A 20,000-nucleotide genomic window follows, 5' to 3' on the forward strand; every position below is an offset into this window, starting at 1 on the left:
AGTTCTTGAAGATGGTGTTGAAGTTGTTTATGTTACGACTGTGACATAGGCAGTAAAAGACTTTTAGTCTTTTTCCAGAGAACAGAATGCCGACATTGCTTTCACAAAAGTAACGCCTGCCTCTCCTGCTTTCTACCACAACTTTTACGAGATCCCTATTCTTCAGGTGAATATGTTCAAGAATCTTCAGTAACTTTTCTTGAGCAAACAGCATCGGTATCTTTAGCTTTATTTCGGGCTGCTTTTAATGTGGCGTCGTTTTCAAATTAACAGTCTCCCCGCACTTCTCCAGTCATTCTAAGACAATTAAGATTTATTTTAGGTGGAATTATATTTAGTGTCACTTTATTTACACGTTTCCCTAAATACGAGAGCAGGTGTGTATCATCTGCGAAAGAGTAAGCATTTTTTTATTTTATTTTATTTGTTTCAGTCATTTGACTGCGGCCATGCTGGAGCACCGCCTTCAGTTGAGCAAATCAACCCCAGGATTTATTCTTTGTAAGCCTAGTACTTATTCTATCGGTCTCTCTTGCCGAACCTCTAAGTTACGGGGACGTAAACACACCAGCATCGGTTGTCAAGCGATGTTGGGGGGATAAACATAGACACACAAACATATACATACATACATACATACATACATACATACACACACACACACACATACACACACACACACACACACACACACACACACACACACACACACACACACACATATATATATATATATATATATATATATATATATATATATATATATATATATATATATACGATGGGCTTCTCTCAGTTTCCGTCTACCAAATTCACTCACAAGGTTTTGGTCGGCCTGAGGCTATAGTAGAAGACACTTGCCCAAGGTGCCATGCAGTGGGACTGAACCGGAACCATGTGGTTCGTAAGCAAGCTACTTACCACACAGCCACTCCTGCGCCTTTGTGGATATTCTTGTAGTTTTGTCTTCGTTGAGGCAAAGTATATCTAACTTTTTATATTGTCTTCCTCTTCTCTCATGCCATACTGATTCCCACTTGTCCTTTAAGCATTTCACTTCTTGTTCTGGTGTTGAGTTATCAATCCACCTGGTTTTCTTGTTAATGCATTTATAGGTGATGGTTCGCCTCCGTCTTCTGGGGAAGCATGATTAGGTTCTGCCTGGCCAAGTAATACTGGTGACTCAGAATGAACTCCATGTTTTCTTCCAATTCTAAATCAATCCATGTCTGCATTACATTAGCAAACGACGGACTTGATTTCGAGATTGTGATAATCGATGATTTAATAATGTTACCGTTCTGGCTACGACAGTCGATGCTGCTGTTTTCGTCATTGTCATTTTTTTTGTTTTTGTTTTGGGGGATTTTTTTTTGTCATGCATGATTGAGTTAGTTTGGTGTCGTGGTTGTTTTTGTTGTTATTCTCATTAACGTTGTATTCATGTTGACACTTTGTAGTCCCAGGGACGTATCTCTTTAGACTTCGTTTCAGCAACAGTCGAGACATGCCTTTCTAAGCAGGAATGTCAGTTGATTTGCTGACGACGGGTAGGAGTAATTTTTGGAACATTTTTTTCCTGTACCCTCTATTTCTTTGATTGAAAATGATTTAGCCGTGTAGCAAAATTAAACTAGATATTATGAAGTAGAATTTTGGAAAGAGCACATAACCCATTCCGTGTTCAAAGCGTGAAGCCAAAACAAGTATTTCCGCGGGTGTTCAGTCTCCTTCGAAAAACAAACCTAACAGTTTTCCGACGAAGTCGGGAAAATAGAAGGAATATCGAAAAGACTTACTAACATAAAAACAGCGTGGCTTTCACATGTACTGCCAGTGTGTGTGTGTGTGTGTGTGTGTGTGTGTGTGTGTGTGTGTGTGTGTGTGTGTGTGTGTGTGTGTGTGTGTAAGCGTGTGTGTGTCTTCCTCCTTGACTCGAAAATATGGATGGACCAATAGCTAAACTGCAAATATACAAATATAGACATTTATACAAATATATACGAGTCAGTCACTTCAGTGATTAGTCCTCGTTCTTTTGACGTATGGCTATAGCTGCTTGAGTGGAGGCGCAATGGCCCAGTGGTTAGGGCAGTGAACTCGTGGTCAAAGGATCACGATTTCGATTCCCAGACAGGGTATTGTGAGTGTTTATTGAGCGATAACACCTAAAGCTCCTCGAGGCTCCGGCAGGGGATGGTGGCGAACCCTGCTGTACTCTTTCACCACAACTTTCTCTCACTCTTACTTCCTGTTTCTGTTGTGCCTGTAATTCAAAGGGTCAGCCTTGCCACACTGTGTCACGCTGAATATCCCCGAGAACTACGTTAAGGGTACACGTGTCTGTGGAGTGCTCAGCCAGTTGCACGTTAATTTCACGAGCAGGCTGTTCCGTTGATCGGATCAACTGGAACCCTCGACGTCGTAAGCGACAGAGTGCCAACAACACAGAAACAAGAAGAGAAGACGGCATGTGCCTAATTCACTCGCTCATTTAAAACATAACATGAAATAAGGCTATCACTAAAAACAAGACTAATGATGGAAAAAATTCACTAACATATTTGAAAATATTCTTTTATCTAACGTTTAGTATTTCAGGTTAAAGCCATTTTCAAAAAGAAACAGCGGAGTTGAAAAAGTTTTCCAGATTGATGTGAGTCGCCTATCGCACAAAAGAAACGCTCGATGTAGCAACCCACCTTAACCCCACGTCAAACCAAACCCAGTGTAAAAGTGAACTGGCCTACTTTATAACTTTGGAGTATATTCTAGACAAGTCTAAGTTATATCCCTGGATATTAAACAGGCGGGCTCACTTTAACGCTTGGTATTGTCTGAGGAGCCGGGTTATATTTTGGAGTTGTTACATCGGAATGGTTCAGTCTCTTTGAACACATAGAGAAAAGGTTCTCTTTTACAGGCTTCTGAATGTTATGTTAAGACTTTGCAGAGTCAACCTTGAATTCTTGCTGTTTGGGAGGGAAGGGGTGAATCCAGCTCTTTTCGTATCTAGACGTTCAGACGTCATTCGTGAATATTTTTTTTCTCGTGCTTTTCCCAGCAAAGATATTTGTGTAATTTGTTTTTGTTTCGGAAAATCTGTAAGAAGCATTGTAAAAATTGACTAAACCGAAGAAGCCGTTGTAATGTACATTTAAAGAAAAATAAAACAAATGTTCGTTTATCTTACATTAAAAATTTCGTCTCAAACCTCATTCTCAAAATAAAGAAATAGATCGCATACAAGCACACATACATTCATACGCACATACTTACTATCATATACATTTAAATACATACACACATACATACATGCATATATGCATGTGTGTGTGTGCCTTTATACATACATACATATATATATATATATATATATATATATATATATATATATATATATATATATAATTATTTGGTAGGGACAATGAATTCGAAGTTTTAGATAATAGCATGTAAATATTGCGTTAAAGCGAACCTTTTTGGATAGAAAGTGTCGAAAGTTGCTCGTGAGATACATATAACATATATATATATATATATATATATATATATATATATATATATATAGGTTTTGTATATATATGTATATATTTATATAAATAGGTTTGTTTGTATATGTACTTATATGTGTTTGAGTTTGCCCCACCTCTCTATCGCTTGGCAACCGACCTTGGTTTGTTTATTTATAACTACTAAACATAGTGCTTTGTCAAAAGATAGACTGATGGGTCAAGCACCAAGCTTAAAATATAAACATCGGGATCGATTTGATGGACTCACGTTTTGAAGACTTCAGTCGATGAAACCGATCTCAGTACTTATTCCTATTTATACAGAACCACTAAGTTTTCCCTCAAATGTACAATCTGCTTCATTGAGTGATCTTCCGTTTTTACACCAAAAGTAATGCTAAAATGGACATAACTTTTTTATTAAGTGACATAGACCATTCAAAGTGCATATGCTAGTAGAGTAACTCTTTCTCTACAGTAACTCTTCCTCCTTTTCTTTTAAATTTCAGACAAATAATGGGTTCCAAACAGAAGTAACGAGCTGTCATTGACTTTTGATGAAGGTATAAAGTACATTCTCTAACATCCAGTATTGGTTACATAATGTTTATGGAGATAACACCTTTGGCAAAAGCAATAAGCACAAATGATTGGAGAAGTTTAAAGAGAAGGAAACCAACGTTAAAAACAAACCACACGTCGGAAGATCATCAGCTGTTACCACTGATACGATTCATGAACGGGTGGACAAAATGATTTGCGCGGACAAGCTAGTCACAATCCATGAGCTTGCTGCATAACTGATTACGATCCTAATTTATTACAGAAGATAGTAGGAAATGTCGGATATCGGAAAGTCTATGCAAAGTGGTACTTCGGCAGCTGACAACAGATTTGAAGGAGAAAAAAGTGAAAGTCTGCCCTGATCTGTTGGATGCGCTTGAAGCCAATAAAGACGCTTAATTTCCCGATCTGGTGACAAGAAATGAAACGTGAGTATACCTTTATAATTCGGAGACAAAGCCGAATCTTCTGAATGGCCTCAAATCTCTTCTCCAAAACGTAGGAAGTTCAAGAGCCAGCGATCAGCACAGAAAGTCGTTTTTCAGGATGACATGAGTGCCATCCTCTTTGATTTTCAAGAACATTGATGTTCTGTAAACGTCTTAGAGAAGCCATTAAGAGGAAAAGGTTGAAAATGAATCGGGAAAACAATCAAGCAAATTGGTATGAAAACAATCAAAACAATCAAAAATCAAGCAATCAGCAAATTGGTATGATCATTGTCCCCACCAACACCCACCTATCCACGGTTCATCATGGATCCGGTTCTGTCCGACTTCCACTTGTTAGGTCCAATGAAGAACCGTCTTCAGAGACAACGAATTGATGAAACAGACGAGGTGAAGATGATTGTGAAGAGGGTGCAACAGTTTCAAAGAGGTCTCGGGAGTTGAGTTCGGCAATGGCGCGAATGCGTCGTCTGTGATGGAGAATTTGTTGAGTAGTATTTTTCTATTCAGGAAGAATTATTCTAACATATGCAATTTGAACGACCTGTATTAATTAATAAAATGATTATGCGGCACAACCCTCGCACGTGTGTGTGTTTGAAGGCTTCACTAAGCATTGCTCCGATTTACCGTTTCCTTACATCGAACGAAAGGTCGGAAAGATAAAACTCGGAATGATGATAAACGAAAGTTTTTCAGTTTCCAAATCATAAAACCTCGCGCCATCTATTGAATATTTTCTTTGTCCTTTTTTGTATAATATCTTGCGCATAAACACGCATACACGCATGAAGGAGCACATGTATTTAAATGAGAAACACTTGCGTATGTGTTTGTGTGTGTGTGTGTGTGTGTGTGTGTGTGTGTGTGTGTGTGTGTGTGTGTGTACATATATATATATATATATTGTATGTGACACTTTCTTTGTGTGTTACATACATGCAAGCACACATGCATGGATAAAAGTTATTGGTGGGGAAGGGGGGGGGCTTTTTTTGCTTTTTTGCTTTTCTGCTTTTTTCGCAAATGGATGCGCAATTCAAATTGGAAAGAAGGATTAAAAATAAAAATAAAAAAGAGAAAAAAAAAAAAAGAGGCGAAAAAAAACATCGAGACAAAGAAAAGAGATAAAGGAGAATAACACCGAAAAAATCGGAAGAGTGGTCGAACTTATGAAAGAGAGCGAGGGAGAGAGAGAGAGAGAGGGGGAGAGAGAGAGAGAGAGGGGGAGAGAGAGAGAGAGTGTGTAGCAGGTTGTCAGAGATAATACAGATATGCAATACTACCAGTAATCACGTGTTCTCTAATCCCGTGTTCTTTCACTGAGAATCCGTATCATTTCAACAAGTTTCTAGTTCCATGTAAACATGACGTTTATTCTCTTTGTGTTGTTTTTCTTTGGAGTATTGTTGATGTTAATCCTGTAAGCTGGTTGAGTTGTTAGCACGTCCGACAAAATGCTTAGTGGCATTTGTTCTGGCTCTTTACATCCTGAGTTCAAATACCGCCGAGGTCGACTTTGCTTTTTATCTTTCGGGGTCGACAAAAATAAGTAACCATAGGCGTAGGAGTGGCTGTGTGGTAAGTAGCTTGCTTACCAACCACATGGTTCCGGGTTCAGTCCCACACTGTTTGGCACCTTGGGCAAGTGTCTTCTACTATAGCCCCGGGCCGACCAAAAGCCTTGTGAGTGGATTTGGTAGACGGAAACTGAAAGAAGCCTGTCGTATATATGTATATATATATATGTATGTGTCTGTGTTTGTTCCCCCAACATCGCTTGACAACCGATGCTGGTGTGTTTAAGCCCCCGTAATTTAGCGGTTCGGCAAAACAGACCGATAGAATAAGTACTAGGCTTACAAAGAATAAATCCTGGGGTCGATTTGCTCGATTAAAGGCGCTGCTCCAGCATGGCCACAGTCAAATAACTGAAACAAGTAAAAGAGTAGAAGAGTAAAAGAGCTGAAAATTGCTGGTCTTGTGCCAAAATTATAAATTCTTGTGGTATTGGTACCGAGTTCAAATCCCAACTTGGAAAATTTTGTTATTCATCTTTTCGAGGTCAATAAAATAAAATACTAGTCAAATACTTGGGTCAATGGTACCGCTTAAACCTTTCCCATCAAAACAGTGAACCTTGTGTCTAAATTAGAAGCCATTATTGTAATTAGTATGAAGGCTTGACAGAATCGTCAGAGAATAGACATGCCGTGCGATATTTGGATAGAATGCTTCGCAGTATTGGTTCCGCCTCTCTACGCTCAGGTTTCAAATCTTGTCATCCTTTTGGAATAGATAAAAAAAAAATGTGTTCAAATCCAGGTGGGTAAATTAACAGAACTGTATAATGAACATGTAAGACGCTTTGCGGTACATACATAGGTAACTGCCAGCATTACTCGAAAAAATAATTCTTTCTAATTTTGGTACAAGACCAGCAATACATGGGGGAAGGAATAAGTTGATTACATCGACCCCAGTGCTGAGCTTGTACTTATTTCATCGATGCCGAAAGAATAAAGGCAAAGTCCACCTTGGCAGAATTTGAACGCAGAACGTAAAGAGCCGAAACAAATGATGCTCAGCATTTTGACCGAGTTAATAATGATTCTGCCAGTTCAATTTCTTTATTGCCCACAAGGGGCTAAACATAGAGAGGACAAACAAAGGGGTTAAGTCGATTACATCGAACCAGTGCGTAACTGGTACTTAATTTATCGACCCCGAAAGGATGAAAGGCAAAGTCGACCTCGGCGGAATTTGAACTCAGAACGTAACGACAGACGAAATACCACTAAGCATTTCGCCCGTTATGCTAACGTTTCTGCCAGTTCGCCGCCCTTTTCCTCAAAATAATAATTCATTCTAATTTTGGTACAAGGCCAGTAATTTCAGGGAGAGAGTATAAATTGGCTGCATCAGCCCCAATACTGACTGATATCTATTTTATGGACCACGAAAAGATGAAAGACAAAGTCCACCTTGGCGGAATTTGAACGCAGAACGTAAAGTGCCAAAAGCAAAGCTGCAAATCATTTTGTCCAACATACTGACGGTCCTGCCAGCTCGTTGCCTTCCCCCACCCCCACCCCTAAAGGTAATAATAAATCTTCCTACTATATGCACAAGTCCTGAAAATTTGGGGGAGAAGAGAATAGTCGACTACCCCGATCCCAGTACTCATCTGATGTTTATTTTATCGACTTCGAAAGGACGAAAGGCAAAGACAGCCTCAATGGAATTTGAACGCAGGACACAAAGAGCCGATTGAAATGACGCCAAGCCTGTTCTCCGGCGTTTTAACGACTTTGCTAGCTCACTGCGTTTTCCTCAAAATAATAATAATAATCGTTAGTGTTTAATGTTAGGCAAACGGTCAGACATTTTAAAGGAGTTCAATTGATTGCATCAACCTTAAGACTTGAATATCACTTATTTCTTTTATTAACCCGCACAAGGATAAAAGACAAAGTTGACATCGGTGGGATTTGAACACAGAACATAAATTGACATAATTAAACGAAGCATACTATCTTTTCTGCCATCACTCGTTTATGAGTTTTTATATTGTGTTTGTAATATTTTTTTTTAATCATCAAATATCTAACTTCTTTATTTTTCATATCATCTTTTCAGATTTTCTCTTGTTTAGTTTTTCCCGACAGCGCATGTGTGTGTGTGTGTGTGTGTGTGTGTGTGTGTGTGTGTGTGTAAACACTTAAATAGAAATATACTGCTGCAAATAATTGCACATATTTAAGCGCCCTAACACACACCAAGAGAGAAAGAAACAGAGAGAGTGGCAGACAGACAGATATCCTCTAAACAATTCATTCCAGAAGAATCCATCCTGCATCACCAATAGTCTTTGGAACAATCAAACCACTCTGCATCATCAATAGACTTTGGAACAATTCACTTAAGGAGAATACGTTTTAGAACAATTTACTCTGGAACAATCTAATTTCTAGACCAATGCATTAAGTGTTAATACATTCTAGAATAGAAATTATCAACTTCTTTTTGTAACGATCTGCTTTTGAATATTTTTTTTTTACATTTACTCAAGGCCCACATGCATAATATATTTCATGTATTAGAATATCCCCAAGTATTTCAACATTTCATCAGTATCAAAATTTATGCAAGCAAAAAATTTTAACAAATTTGTAACACAATGGACTATCTAAAAATTATCAATTGTTCAGTGGTGTAAAAAGAAATACATTAAATTTGCTTTTTTTGCTTTTTTATAAAGTCCCCATACCCTCCGAGAAAGCCTAAATGGCCTTATACTTGTGAGTTGCGTCTCAATCGTTGGCTTCATTTGTTCAAGGACAATCTATTTGTAGAACAATAAGATTTGCGACTATAATGTGTTGTGGGTGAATTGATGTTATTATTTCATAGCTTCTATTTTATGAGACTCATCATATTTTGCGTTTAAAATTTCCAACCAGATGGTTGCGGATTCAGTTCTACTGGGTGGCTTAAGGCCGACCAATGCCTTGTGAGTGAATTTGGCAGACAAAAACTAAAAGAAACCCGGCGTATATATGTACATATATATATAAATACCGTCTAAGAATCCATAAGTCAGGAAAAAATGTATTCGTAGTCCATTCAACTGACTACATATATATATATATATATATATATATATATATATATATATGTATATATATAATTTAGGGTATCTAAGAGATACCACCACGCTGGAAATAGCAGCCAAAACTTGACTCTAAAACCACATTAAATGTTCATATAGCACCAGGAGAGAAGACAAAGAGACAAAATAAACTAGCAAAAAATTACTGGATAATTCCAGATCCCGGATTTCTAGCTCTGCATAAGAAATGCTCTGTCTTCTTCAGTGGAATATACTCAGAATGCTTCATTATATTCACTGCGGTGGTATTCTGATCATATCGCACGACGAGTTGCTAGACGGGCAATTTAAACTGGTCGTGTGCATACGTGAATATATAAGTATGTATACGTTCGTATATGTAAGTATGTTATATATATATTTGTATTTATGCAGAGCCAGAAATCCGGGATCTGGAATTATCCAGTAATTTTTTGCTAGTTTATTTTGTCTCTTTGTCTTCTCTCCTGGTGCTATATGAACATTTAATGTGGTTTTAGAGTCAAGTTTTGACTGCTATTTCCACAGTGGTGGTATCCCTTAGATACCCTAAATTATAATTTTAAATATTTTTTACCTTTGAAGGTTTTTATTCCCATGCTGGCCACCTGATAAAATCGGTATTGAAATATCGATCTTATCTTTATTTATATAAATTTTTATATATATATATATATATATATATATATATATATATATATATATATATATATATATATATATATATATATATATATATAATGATCTTAAAATAATAACCACGAATCTTGTAATCACAGCTACCCAAGGTTTCCTGCATGAAATAATAATTTATTCCACCGTTTATCAAGCTGAAAACAAGACTGTTTGTCAGTTGTCTTTTGAGCAGATAATGTGTCTAGAAGAGACGCTTGTAATGAAGGAGACAGGGAGAAAAATATCGGGGGAATAACCAACATTACAATAATTCAATTTCAAGTAGACGTAAACCAAATGTTACTAAGCGGTCTCTTTATAAATTCCGACAAGATGTATTTTCTAAAATGCGGACATAATGAAAAAATTTCGTTCCTAGAATTTATATATATATACGAGATGTTTGGATAAATTTGACGGTTTACATAAAAGTAAAAGAAAACGCAATATCCGATCTAAAAATATAAGTGTTTTAAAAAATGGAAAAATATCAACTAGATTATGTTATGGCTGAGAGATAACGGTTTACTCAAAGTAACTACTCCCAGCTTCTACCACAGCTGAAAGACGGCTCTTGAACATCTTGCATGCGTTCCTTAGAGTGTCTCTCGGAAGATCAACGAATACCTCCTTCATCTTGGTGTTGCAATCAGAACGATTAGTGCGTTTCTTAACCGCGCCCTACACATGGCAATCCATGAGATTACAATCGGAGGCCAGAAATTGGGGCCGGTTAAATCGTAGAAATTCTCCGACAATCACTTCTGACTTTTTCCGGAGGTATTACAAGGGACCGAATCCTACTGCAACACATATGGCCTTCCTGTAGCAACTCTTTCCAGCTAAGGGTTGACCATGGCCGTCTGAATTGAGCATAAGGCCCTGTTCAAGGATGTAGGGCAACATGACGTTACCCTCACTGGGGACACAACCAAAAACCATTACAGTTCAAGGAAACTTGGTTTTCATAATACATGGGGCATCACATGGAATGTAGGCAAGCCACTCGTTATCCTGGGTGCTGTGCAACTAATCCTGATAGAAGTTCTCTTCATCTTAGAAGAACCAGATAATTCCAGGTTCAATAGGGTGTCTCACCTTGTTCAGAAGCTTATTTACCTTCGTCAAGCGGTTCTCCCGAGCCTTGGCTGTCAAAATTTGTCCTTTGCGTTTTTTGTGGTAGCAAAGATCCTCATTCAGGGCCAGCTTCATGGTAATGACTTCAACATCCATGTCTCTCGCCACAGCTTGGATTCCCCCGCTCAAATCTTCCATCACCTTGGATGAATTCCAGCATGCGGACCGAGTCAGAACGCATGCTGTGTTCCTTCCTGCTGGCTACTGCTTCATAGTCTCTGTTGCAGCAATGTCATGTCTTACAGTTTTTACAGTACCCACAGAACGTTGATGTCGATATTTTGGTACTCGGCAGGAATCATCTTTCCCAATATTCAGATAGTTTCCAGTCTTCCATGTCAATTAACTTTTTCTCAACTACAACTTTAATATTTATGCTCCCGGCGCCGTTGATTGTTCACCAATGCGTCAAGCTGCTCCTGAAAACAGGAGACATAAAATCGTCAAATTATATATATAATTATATAATACAGTTCTATATTTAAGAGATGAGGAATTGTGTACATTATTTACATTATTTATAATTGACGGATATTTGTCCTCATCTTGTTTGTTGTTAACACAACGTTTCGGCTAATAAACCTTCCAGGCTTCATCAGGTGTCTTGGGGAAATTTCGAACCTGGGTTCTCATTCCTAAGGTATTTTTTGATGTTATTATTATTATTATTATTATTATTATTATTATTATTATTATTATTATTATTATTCAGGTCGCTGCCTGGAATCTTGGGGTTAGTAACCCCCGCTCTTAACCACTACGTTGTCGTCGTCGAGTTCATAGTAGTAGTAGTAGTAGTAGTAGTAGTAGTAGTAGTTGTAGTTGCTGTCGTTGTTGTTGTTGCTGTTGTTGTTTGTGGCAGCATATATATGCATACATAATAATAACATCGAAGAATACCTTAGGATTGAGAACCCAGGTTCGAAATTTCCCCAAGACACCTGATGAAGCCTGGAGGGTATATCAGCCGAAACATTGTGTTAACAACAAATAAGATGAGGACAAATATCCGTCATATGTAGATAATGTAAATAATGTCCTGTTTTGCCATCTAAAACTTTCACTGAACCTCAATCTAATATATTCAATGTGTACATCCAAATGATTTTTGTCGTTTTTTCCGTTCCTTTTTGTTCTTAGATTTTCCTATACACACATACATACAAACATACATACATATATACATACATACAAAAGAAGACCCAGTACTTGACTGGTACTTATTTTTCAACTCCGAAAGGTAAAGTCGACCCGAGCGGAATTTGAACTCAGAGCAAAATAAGTCGGAAGAAATACCGTAAAGCATTTCTTCCGACGGTCTAACAATTCTGCCAACTCGCCGCCTCAAATACTATTATAGTAATTACAAAACATTTACGATCTAGATCAGCTCACTCGACATTGTCCATATCCTCAATAAATATGTTCCCTTATGTAAATACGAAGAATATATATATATATATATATATATATATATATATATATATATATATATATATATATATATATATATATATATATATATATATATATATATATATATATATATATGTGTGTGTGTTATTAAGGTTATTGGCGCTTTAATGAATTTGTTTATAACCATTTGGTTGCTTCAGTAAAATACTTGGAAGAAGCAGGTGATAATTCAACATCTGTTCAAAGTTTAGAGATAAGAAGCCATGAAAATGCTAGTGAAAGCTTTATCTCTACATTTCTCATGTTGTCATATAACATTCATTGATTAAATTAGTTTTTCACAAGACTGTTATGTTGTCGTCAATACGGCCGTTGTCGTCATCGTCGTCGTCGTCGTCGTCGTCGTCATAGTAGTAGTAGTAGTAGTAGTAGTAGTAGTAGTAGTAGTAGTAGTAGTAGTAGTAGTAGTAGTAGTAGTAGTAGTTATTGTTGTTTGTGGCAGCGTGTGTGTGTGTGTATTATATAAACGCACATACACAACACATACAATATTGAGTGGAAGTGACTGTTAGAATGACTGTGCATGTGTGACTGAAAGTAGCTTATACTCATTGTATATAGAAGTGTCTATATTTATTACTGTATCTATATGCATGCAAGTTTATATGTGTATATGTGCGTGACTGAGAGAGAATGTAGTGTATTTCTATGTATACGCATGTGAGTGTGTGCATGTGTGCGTGCGTGTGTGTGTGTGTGTATGTGTGTGTGTGTGTGTACACAGAAAGTGAGAGCTAGAGATGCTCAATATAGAAATCACGTAGTAGTGCTCAAATTATTTTAACTTAAATTCCGAAATCTTTATCAAGAACTAATTCCACGGGGTTAAGAGTGGCTATAAGAGAAATCCAGGAGAGCTGATATAGAGATAGGGACGTCACCCCACTACAGTGCTTAAAAACCTGTTAGCTAATATTAGTAATAGGATATCGAATTTCTCTTCTTTTAAAGAAATATTTGGTAAGGAATCTCCCTACTATAACAATGTCCTAGCTAACAGTTATCTTCAAATATACGACTTCAATTTGAAATATGAATCATAGAAATAGACCTAAAAATAGAACTAAGAAAATAATATCATTCGCCCCACTTTCTCCTTAAATGTTAAAAATAACAAGGACAAAAAATTCCTGTCTCTTTAGATAAGCATTTCCCAGTAATCCACAAATACAGGAAGATTTTTAACAGATGCCTTATTAAAATACCATACAGCTGCTGAGCCAACATGATGAACATTTTCACTCATAAACATCACCATGAGTCCTCTCGCAGTTTTAACTGCCGAGACGCTGAAGCTTGCCCACTTTTACCAGACGTGTATGATAAACTCCATCGTGAACAAGGCAGAAGTAACAAGATAATCTAGCCGAAAAGAAAAATTACATCGGGTTAATTTCAAAAGACGTTAATCAAACCCACCTATCTTCTTTCTGGTACATCGACAAAAGTAAAGCCGCTAAGTCGGTTAGTCATGTATGGGTGGATAGATAGATAGATAGATAGATAGATAGATAGATAGATAGATAGATAGATAGATAGATAGATAGATAAAAAGGAGTGAATACACGTTACTACATGCAATCTCGAGAAAAATATTTCAATACGAAGACTAGAATATATTTAACAGAAAGCGAAACTTTACTAATACAACATCGAAGTTTCATCGATAGGTTTATCAGGTATTAGTGATTAAGCAAGACGCAATTGAGTTAAGTGCCGTTTAAAGGTCACTAAGTATTTGAAAGTAAAAGAATTTGATTTCATTGGTTGTTGTAAACATATAGAAATGTCGTTTACACATCAGTTATATACAGAAATGTAGACGAGTAAATGATAGAGAAAAAGATAATTACGCGAAGAAAATGGAAAATAGTGAAAGAAAAGAGAAGAGATAGGAAAGAAAGAAAAGACTATATAAATTGTACAAGGTATAAATATGAATGGAAAGTTGATGGCGATAAAAGAAATCTAAGGAAAACTGTTTCATTGCATAATATCTTTTGTTTTAGAGAGAACTTGTATAATTTACAGATACGTGTAATCTTATTCTATCACAGAAAAAATATACTCAATGGAAATCCCGAGCTTATCTCATTATGTAAACACAGACTTTCATTTTTGCTGAAGAATTACAAAACGTCATCAACTTTCCGTTAATTAATTACATGTATTCTATAAGATTAAAAACCCGATAAAGTTGCGTCTTTTGTCCTATCTATTTGCATTTCAGTTGTTAAACTCGATCTTTTTATAAATAACTTATACCGCAACATTCAGTATTTTACAAATATCATTCGCACAGCTTCCCTATATCGTTCTAAAGCTTATTGTCTTTTCTCTTTTTCGTTTGCACTTTCCCTTTTCTGAATTCTTTTTCTATTAATTGCCTCACTTCTCTCTTCTTTCACTTATCAACCACCATTTTGTAAACAACCCGTTATATAAACAATCAATTATATAGGTTTTCTTTATACTATAAGGTTTGTCTCCTTTCATTTTCTCATTTATCTCTACCCGCTTCCTCTAATTACATATATGATAAATATATAAATCCATAATTATGTTTTATCAGGAATTCGAATTGACAAAATCATTAGAGCTTTGCGGATCTTTGTTCTAGATCTCTGCGCTCTGAGTTCAAATCTTGCTGAGATTAACTTTGCCTTTCATTCATCCGAGGGCCAATAAAATAAAGCACCAATCCAAGGCGGTTAGACAGAATGTTAAAGTGTTGGACAGTATCTGCGGTATTTGCTCTGGCCTTTTCTGTTCTGAGAGTTTGGTGGAGCAGACTTAATTTTAAATTCACTGTTTAACAACACCGCCTGGTCCTTGGATGCGTTCAGTGAATTTCATTTTGTTGCAAGAATTCGACTCGGTCTCCAGTATGAGGATATCTTCCTGTCTTCTTCCTACTAGTCTTGGAAGCCTGAAAAAGTAAAGGCTCATCAGCACTATTTACTCTCCCTAACAAAATAGTAAAGAATCGTTTTCATACTTCTTTGATTCAATGTCCAGTATATTACATTAAAAAACTAAAGAATGAAACTGAAAATCAGAATAAACCGCCACTTCCGAAATTTGGATAGGAAATCGCCCTACTCCAACTCCAAGTACCTAAATTCAAAAGCAAGTCCGAAAAATGTGATTCTGTTATGCAGGAAGAAATTTCTAGACGTACAAATAGAAAGATTCGAAGAAAATTATTAGGTCTACAGGGGAAAGATGTACAAAGACAAGAAGCAAAATAATATAAAATAGCTGTAGAAGTATGAAACCAAGTACGAAAAAGAACTAGCAAATATTAACACTATAATGCAAAAATCTCTCTAGGAAAATATACAAATTGATAACAACAGAAAGAACCATAACGCCTATAAATAGTTTACGAAGTAGTCAAGAAGCGACAAACTCATATCCACTAAAATGTAGACGTAATCAAAATCGAACAGAAATTCGATAAATTATACCAAAACAAACTCAACTACAACTAAAGACAATTCTTCTGTAAACAATTTACAAACAATATCAATAGAAGAGAACAGATACATTTTTGACAATCAAGTTATATTTCAAATAAAAAGGGTAGTCATGAGCACAAAAATCGCTCCCACTTTTGCAATACTAGGATGTGGCTTTTAGAAGGAAATCTATGCTTCAGTAGAGGTTATTTGTCACCAGAGTTTTAAAGCTTATTTTAAATACTCTTGAAAATACTTTTTGATCTATGTTTTATTTATTTGGAATAGAAATATGAAAAATCTTATATGATTTCAAAAATGTATTAACAACATTCATGAATTGATTAAATTCAAGATGGAAATGAATGAAAAAACTTCTATTTCTCGAAATTCATATAACTAAAAAAAAAAATGAGATCATTTTGACTGATAACTGCTGCAAAGAAGCGGATACATACCAGGAACTGATCTTACTAAAAATATTACATTTAAAATGGCAAGACGCATCTGTTCGATAATTTGCAAAGTCAACCAAACGAGAGAGATTTGAAGATCTAAAAGTATTCCTCCAGAGCTAAAAATATCAGAAAAATATATGTGTATATAAAGGGTAACGACCCCCTTCGGTCATGAATCACCATGGGATTGCACCGAGAAAGTTAACCCCACCCGCCCCGAGGCACAGTCCGGGCAAGGTTGTTTATGGAAGAGCAGCAGTCGCCCATGCATACCGGCTTCCTCTCTCCACGCTACCGATGTTATGGAAAGGAAAGGCAAAGGTCGATGCAGCTTAGCACCAGTGACGTCGCAACTCGTTTCTACAGCTGAGTGAACTGGAGCAACGTGAAATAAAGTGTCTTGCCCAAGAACACAACACATAGCCTAGTCTGGGAATCAAACTCACTACCTCATGGTTGTGAGCCCGACGCTCTAACCACTGAGCCACGCACCTTCACACACACACACACACACACACACACACACACACATATATATATGTATAATGCCATAACTAAGGCAATATAAATCCCACTCCCTTACGAAGGCACTCTCACAATGGGGATGAAAACATAAACAGAAATATTTCATTTATAGTCCCCAAAATTCCAGAAACCAAACATCTTGCATTCTTATTTCTTTATTGCCCACAAAGGGTTAAACATAGAGGGAACAAACAAGGACAGACAAAGGGATTAAGTCGATTACATCGACCCCAGTGCGTAACTGGTGCTTGATTTATCGATCCCCGAAAGGATGAAAGGCAAAGTCGACCTCGGCGGAATTTGAACTCAGAACGCAGTGGCAGACGAAATACCGCTAAGCATTTCGCCCGGTGTGCTAACGTTTCTGCCAGCTCGCCGCCCTTTTTTTTTTTTTTTTCCCACAAGAAATTTTATTGTCATGGTATGTAACAAGACACACCAAAGGACATAAGACTCTTTATTGCCCACAAGGGGCTAAACATAGAGGGGACAAACAAGGACAGACAAAGGAATTAAGTCGATTACATCGGCCCCAGTGCGTAACTGGTACTTTATTTATCGACCTCGGAAGGATGAAAGGCAAAGTCGACCTCGGCGGAATTTGAACTCAGAACGTAACGGCAGACGAAATACCGCTAAGCATTTCGCCCGGTGTGCTAACGTTTCTGCCAGCTCGCCGCCTTCTTAAGGATTCTGCCAGCGCGTTGCCTTTATTGGCAATGTTGTTAAAATCTACCGTTATTATGAAAGCGTCGAGCTAGCTGAATCGTTAACAACGCCGGGCAAAATGCTTCGTGGGTAGTCCGTCTTAAACATTTGTGTTCAAATTCCGCCCACGTCGGAAGCATTTCGCCCGGTGTGCTAACGTTTCTGCCAGCTCACCGCCTTTCTTGCATTCTGTTGAACGATGTCTCTATCACTCATCAAATCTGAATAAAACTATTAAAGAGTTATAAAATATTAATAGTCAAAGAACACTAAAAATTTTCAATCGGAACCTACACCGGAAACACTTACAGCCGCCACTGAAAACATCTACTATTATAGGGGAAACAACGAAAAAAACTTTGATTCCTTTGTTGTTATCTTTTATTTTTACTTGTGTCAGTCATTTGACGGCAGTCGTGTTGAGGCACCGCCTCGGAGTCGAATGAATCGATCCCAGCACGTTTATTTATTTAAAGCCTGGAACTTATTCTATCGGGTTCTTTGTCGAACCCCTAAGTTGGTGGAGCGTAAACACACCTGCACTGGTGGTCATGCGATGTTGGAGAACAAACACACACACACACACACACACACACACACACACACACACACACACACATACGTATTTTAACTTTAATTTATTAGACTTTAAAATTATTTAGATTTTAAAATTTCCAGTAAATGTTTATAATACAATTAATTTTTTATTATGATTAAAGCTAAAATAGAGTTTGATTTTATAAATAAAACTTAAATACAGATTTATATATCTCTTTATTTTATTACTTTTCTTTACGCCATATTTTCACGCGAATTAATTCTAATAAACGCTAAGTTAAAACTATACCGTTTAAAATTTTAGTTTAAATTAAAGCTTCGATAGGATAAGTATTGCATTTATTTTCAGTAATATTGTTAAATGTTTTTCTTTTATTTATTTGTAAAATAAGTATGTTTATATAAATTCATTTGATATCTATTGTTAGTCGATATATATATACATTCATTTTATTATTATTGTATTTTGACCTGAAGATTAGCTATATTTTTGAATAGAATTGATTTTCGATCGATTTATTTTGAATCGATTTAATTTTTATTTTATTTTCTATTTGAAAATATGGTTATGAAACACGTGTAGTCATTTTTATTATTTTAATATTTATTACTTTGTACTTTTTTGATTTTTATTATAGGACTTTTTAGTGTATTTACTTATTAAATTTTTCTATATGTAATTGTGGATTTTCATGGATGAATCCAATAATTGTGGGGTTTTTTTCTCTAAATTATATATTTATATATTGTATATTGTGAAATTTAATTTAATTTTAATTTTGATAAATTAAATTGAATTTTTCCCTGTAAATTTGGAGTTTTATCCCTAATATTATTATCATAATTATATATATATATATATATATATATATATATATATATATATAGGAACTTTCATTGACATGCGTTTTGCTCCATTTATTATTATCCATATCTTCTCAAAATGTATCACTTTAACTTGGTATATCAACCTGTAAAAAGGCTGGGATATCCTGTTTTTTAGTGTAATTTTGCTACCTCTGGTAACCATTAACGTATTTAAATTATCGAAAGTTTTAATAACTGAGATAATATTAATATATACATAAACTAATATATACATATGTATATATATAATTTTTTAAATAGTTTCTGTTTCTCTTCCAGAACATTTTCGCGTCTGCTTCATTACCACGTTGCTGTTACTGCTGCTATTCCACAATGGTAATCCGCTGTATTATTCAGGACACCCAGGTAAAGGAAACTACCCACGGTTGGGTAAACGGTACAAAACTTCACTGCACAAATTCCTACCTTTGCACTCAAACCATCAAGTTATACAATACAGTAATAATCTTGTCCGGAGAATTTACAAGATTTTAGGTAAATACCATATCTAGATATCTCGCTCTTCTCTCTTTTTATTTCCTTCTCTCTCTCTCTTTCTTTCTCTTTCTCTCTCTCTCTCTTTCTCTCTCTCTCTCTGTCTCTCTCTCTGTCTCTCTCTCTCTCTCTCTCTCTCTCTCTCTCTCTGCATTATATTGAATTAACGTTTAAGCACGCTTTTACTCTTTTACTCTTTTACTTGTTTCAGTCATTTGACTGCGGCCATGCTGGAGCACCGCCATTAATCGAATCAGATCGACCCCAGGACTTATTCTTTATAAGCCTAGTACTTATTCTATCGGTCTCTTTTTGCCGAACCGCTAAGTTACGGGACCTAAACACACCAGCATCGGTTGTCAAGCGATGGTGGGGGGACAAACACACACACACAAACACACACACATACATACATATATATATATATATATATATATATATATATATGATTGACCGTTGAC

The 20,000-nt window shown here is 36.2% G+C and overlaps 1 long non-coding RNA gene across 1 annotated transcript in view; it reads left to right on the plus strand.

Moving 5' to 3' along the window:
- The window catches only part of LOC106869803 (uncharacterized), a 32,094-nt gene that overhangs the window by 6,670 nt on the left and 5,424 nt on the right, over nt 1–20,000 (plus strand). Inside the window, exon 2 of the long non-coding RNA XR_016242191.1 lies at nt 19,324–19,539. This is a non-coding gene — a long non-coding RNA (uncharacterized LOC106869803). The remainder of the gene's footprint in view (nt 1–19,323; nt 19,540–20,000) is intronic.

This window comes from Octopus bimaculoides, chromosome 6, assembly GCF_046866305.1.
Source record: "Octopus bimaculoides isolate indiv1 chromosome 6, ASM4686630v1, whole genome shotgun sequence".
Taxonomy (NCBI): Eukaryota; Metazoa; Mollusca; class Cephalopoda; order Octopoda; family Octopodidae; genus Octopus; species Octopus bimaculoides.